We start from the raw sequence: 5,687 nt of genomic DNA, 5'->3' as shown, positions 1-5,687 counted from the left end.
CTCAAGTGGTAGAGCGCTCGCCTTGAGCTGAAGAGCTGAGGGACAGCGCCCAGGCCCAGAGTTCAAGCCCCATGACCGACAAAAAAAAAAAACAGCATTGAGATTCCACCTCACCCCAGTTAGAATATCTATAATCAAGAAATCTAATAACAACAGATGCTGGAGGGGATGTAGCTAAAAGGACACTACTACACTGTTGCTAGGAGTGTAAACTTGTTCAACCACTCTGGAAAGCAGTTTGGAGATTCCTCGAAAGACTCCACATAGAGCTCTCCTATGTCTTAGCAATCCCACTTTTGGGCATTTACCCAAATCACCACAAACAAGGCCATACTAAAGCTACCAGCACAACTACATTTATCACCGCATTATTTACCATAGCTAAGATATGGAACCAATCCAGATGCCCCTCACTAGGTGAATGGAACTGATTGTAATATTAAACTGACATTTTTATGTTGCAGGTAAAGGACCTGGATAACCGAGGCTTGTCAAGGACATAAATGTCACATGCAGTTCTGATATGCTTCGTAATGAGCACGTCATATTTAGGACACTGAAGATTTTTTATATGCAGTTTATAAGAACAGAGCCGAATGATATTAGAATTATCCGGAAGTTTTGCCCTGGACAGTATGGGCTGGGCCAAATGGAATGATTTTTATAATTCTGAGCAAGTTACCAAATGAAATGTCATGGCTTTACTTTGGTCAATTAAAGGGGGGAATTTTTTTTTAAATGTGCCTTATTTGTTTTGACTTGTGGCTGATTTGAGGAAGGGAAACATTTGTGCGGGGCTAATAGCAGGACATGCAGCATACCTTCTCTGCCTTCAGCTCCTTAAATGAGCCAAGCAGGGGCATTCTTTCTCATATCAGGAAAACTATCAAAGACTAGCTCTGACTCTACCAATATAAACAACTTTGTCATACTTTCTGTATTGTAGCACCCAGCACAATGCTTGCACATAGTGGGTGCTTAATAAATTTTTATTGAATGATGAATAAATGTTTGTGGGACCAGAGGAGTGCTATTTTGGGGCAGGTTAGTTTCCTTACTATTAATGTTTTTCTTCTCAGTGTCTCTTGTTCTTTAGTGGCTCTTTCACTTTATAGGACAGAAGATAGCTAGCCAGACCTGATCTCACCAGATTTCTTTGGAACTAATAAGGGTGAGTTTTTAAGAGGAGGAATAAATCAAGTGTGACTAAACTAGCAATGTTAAAAACTCAAACAGTGACATTATCAGTTGGGAGGAAGTAACTCCTCCAGCATTGTACGTAGAGCTTGATGGTCAGCAGATGTTGCTGACTTAGTTTAAATATAATTACACTAGTTTGAAATTTAGCTTTCAATACTCTCAGTAAATAGCTGGCTCTTTGCTTATTGGCTTTAGACTGCTCAAAAACTGGTTATTCAATGGGAGCTTCTTTTTTCTTAGTCTCAGGCTCCCTGTTGTTTTTAAATTTCCTCTTCTAGTTTGATTGCCTGGTTTCGAAGGCCTTGCCAAATAAGCAAATTAGAAGAAGGTAAGTGTTAGAAGCACTGACATTAACAGTCACCTTGAGAGCACTGCCAACATGATGAGAAACCACTGGTGTATATAAACCTTAAGTCTTAAAAAATATACGGTACTTGTCTAGTTAAACCTACCTAAGAAAGCAGGGAGGAATTGTATGGCTTTTGGATAAGTCAAAATGGTATTCATAATGGATATATTTGGGCATACTTGGTATACCTAAGGGTTTTCCCTTTCAAGCCGATTTATGTGAGGTGTACTTCAATTGTAGTTGACATTTAGATTTAATAGATTTGATTTCCTCTATGTAAATACCTTATTTGATTTATATACAGAATTATTCCCTAGTGAAAGAGGTTATTCTGAGATTTATCAATGCAGTTAACACTAGAGATTAATAAGCTTCCTCTGTAGTATCAATGAGATTACTCTTTGCTGTATAATTCTCTTAGGAATTTGTTACTTTCTAGTTCTACATGAAGCTATCTTTTAAAAAGTTTTCACTGTTATAGTACATTTAATATAAAAGCAATTCTAAACAGCAACAATACAGTTTTCCTTTCTTCACATCCCAGATATATAATAACTTTCAACTCTGCTGCTTCTCATATTCCCTCCATATCATTAAAATAACTTGACTTTACTAGGTTTTGGTGTTTCAATGTTAGGCATCATTGTTGACCTTTTGTGTGGAAACAGGGTTTTAGTACATTTTCACCATTGTTTTCCATTTATGGACACATATTTTTACTGTCTTTTATTATGGTTCTGATCCTAGTTAAATTCTGTAATTACCAATTACCGTCTAGCTATTCTCAACCAAGGTGTGTTATTAAATACTATTATTTTAATGCATAACTCTTCTTTTTTTTGTCTGTCGTGGGGCTTGCACTCTGGACCTGGGAGCTGTCCCTGAGCTCTTCAGCTCAAGGCTAGCGCTCTACCACTTGAGCCACAGCACCACTTGTGGTTTTCTGGTGGTTAATTGGAGATGAGTCTCATGGGCTTTCCTTCCCAGACTAGCTTTAAACCATGATCCTCAGATCTCAGCCTCCTAGCTAGTGTGAGCTACCACTGCCCGGCACTAATGCATAACTTTAAAACATCATTCTATTTTTGTTGTTGTTGTTGTATATTTATCACTAATTTGGCTCTCAAGTCTCCTTTATTTGTGCCAACCTTCTCTTTCTATGTTCAGACAAGACACATTAGATGCTTTCTGTTTTGGAGTGTTCTGGTTTTAGTTGATTTGCTCTCCAAGTTTTCTGAGTTGTATCCTTTTAATTATGTATGTGTTCATTCTTTGACATTTTGTTTTGTCACCTCTAAGTACCTTCTGGCTAGTATGTTTGGGAGATAAATTTGTGTGTATTTTTATCTTGACACACTTAATTGATAAGTGTACTTGAATTCCAGATTGTTTTTCCTTAGGATTGTGAGTGCACTGAATCATTGTATTTCCTAACTTCCAAATATTAAGGAATGTAGTTCTGGTTATTACTTGTCTGTTCCCTCCCCCAGACCTCTCTATATAATGTTTTGAAATTTCCCCAATGTCCCTTTTTGAGTATGTGTCTTTTGTTCTGCTAGTACTTTGGACTTTTATGTGTGCAAAGTCAAATTCTTCAGTTACGAACAAATAGCCTTGGATTTTATGTGGATCACTTCCCCTTCCAACTGTCTCTTATCTTTCTATTAGGTACAGTTGTTTGGATGTTGGATTTCCTGGATCAATATTCCTAATATTCTCACGTTTGCTCTTTTTTTTTTTTTTTTTTTTTGGCCAATCCTGGGGCTTGAACTCAGAGCTTGGGCACTGTCCCTGAACTTCTTTTTGTGCTTTTTTTTTTTTTGTTTTTGGTACTGGGTATGGAACCCAGGACATTGCATTTGCTAGGCAAGTGCTTTGCCACTACTAAGCTACATCCCAGGCCAAGTTTTGTCTTTTTTTTTTTTTTTGGTCAGTCATGGGGCTTGAGCTTCTTTTGCTCAAGGCTAGCACCCTTCTACTTGAGCCACAGGGCCACTTCTGGCTTTTTCTGTTTACGTGGTACTGAGGAATTGAATCCAGAGCTTCATGCAAGCTAGGCAATTACTACTGTATCACTAAGCCACATTTCCAGCCCCTCATATTTACTCCTCTCTTTTCCAAATTTTTCCTTCTGGGTGATTTCTTTTGCTTGCTGGTACTGGGGTTTGAGCTCAGGACCTTCTGCTTGCTAGGTATGTGCTCTACCACTTGAGCTATACTCCAGCCCAGTTTTCTAGTCTATTTAAGATAGGTTAGTCTTTTTTTTCCCCCTGCTCCTGTTTTTAATGTCCAAGAGGTTTTTGTTTATTTGTTCATTTGAATATGGCTTTGTTTTGGCATCTTTCCAATTTCTTAAATGTTTGGATGCTCACTTTTTAGAGTGGGAGGATAAGGGGGCTATGAAGCAGAGGCTTGTTGGCCTTTCAGACTACTGTAATCTGGTGAACTATTATAAAGTCATTGGTATTGGTATCTTTTAAGTTTTTCTCTTACACATAGGTAAGATCCTCTCAGGACTTATATATCCTGTTAACAGATAGAAGCAAGGCTTTTACCTTCTGTGAGTAGGGAAAGGCTTATAGGCTCAACCTTCAGTGCTTATACTTAAACGTAATTCCTCTTTGACATCAGGTATCCAAGCTTTTGACTGCCTGTTTTCTCCAGTACAGACACACACACACACTCACTCACTTTCTCAGATCTGATACCAGTTTTGGGAAGGAGCAGTTCTTGACTATATTTACTTTTTTTTTTAAAGTTATTCTTCTCCTTCCCCTCCCCCCAGTTCTGGGGCTTGAACTCAGGGCCTGAGCATTGTCTGAGCTTCTTTTTGCGCAAGGCTAGCGCTCTACCCTTGATCCACAGCACTACTTCTGGCATTTTCTGTATATGTAGTACTGAGGAATCGAACTCAGGGCTTCATGCATGCTAGGCAAGCACTCTACCACCAAGCCACATTCTCAGCCCTAATTTCTTTTTTTTTTTTTTTTGGGTCCTGTCATGGGGCCTGAACTCTGGACCTGGGCCCTGTCCCTTAGCTCTTCAGCTCAAGGCTAGCGCTCTACCACTTGAGCCACAGCGCCACTTCCGGCTTTTTTCTTTTTGCTTATGTGGTGCTGAGGAATCGAACCCAGGGCCTCAGGCATGCAAGGCAAGTGCTCTACTGCTGAGCCACCTTCCCAGCCCCCTAAATTAATTTTTAGGAGGGTTTATTGTGATACTTTTTTTTTTTTTGGTGCCAGTTCTGGAGCTTGAACTCAGGGCCTGGGCACTGTCCCTGAGATTTTTGCTCAAGGCTAGCACTTATCACTTGAGCCACAGTGCCACTTGTGGCATTTTCTGTTCATGTGATACTGAGGGAACCAACATGGCTTCATGCATGCAAGGAAGGCACTCCACCACTAAGCCACATTCCCAGCCTCTGTGATACTTTCTTAAGTGTAAACAATGTATCCTAGTAAATTTACCTCTTTCCCATTCCTCTCTCCCCTTTTAAGATATTTTCACTTTTTCATACATGCCAGCTTAACTACATAGGCCATATGCATCCACATTTATACTAATTGTTGCTGTCCTCTTGTGCCCAATATTCCATATTTTTACTTTTTTTTTAGAATATGTGTGTTGATTGTACCATTGGGTTTCACTATGGTATTAACTTTTTTGTGTGTACACCAGTACTGGCGCTTCACCTCAGGTCCTGGGCACTATTTGCTAGCTTTTTTGTTCAAGGCTAGCATTCTACCACTTGAGCCACAGCTCCACTTCGTGGTTTTGGTGGTTAATTGGAGATAAAAGTCTCAGTGATACCTGTCTGGGCTAGCTTTGAATCTTGATTTCAGCCTCCTAAGTAGAATTACAGGTATGAGCCAACAGTGCTCCCACTGGTACTTGCTTCTTATGGCCTTTTAACCTCTCTCTTTGCCCCTTTAACATCCTATTCAGAGTTGTCTGGTATCACCAATTCAGTTTCAGTCTGTTGATGTAATTAAGTTGATTTTCTGATTTCCCATTGTTTTGGATTTCATCTTCTTAACATTTCTGGTAGTTTTCATCTAAACACTTTACACTTTGCAAAATTTTTCCCATACTTTATTCTTGGAAGTTGTCTTTTAAAAACTGACCTTTTACTGTTTAG

This window comes from Dipodomys ordii, unplaced genomic scaffold (assembly GCF_000151885.1).
Source record: "Dipodomys ordii isolate 6190 unplaced genomic scaffold, Dord_2.0 Scaffold10, whole genome shotgun sequence".
Lineage (NCBI taxonomy): Eukaryota > Metazoa > Chordata > Mammalia > Rodentia > Heteromyidae > Dipodomys > Dipodomys ordii.
Note: the sequence above shows the minus strand (reverse complement) of the source record.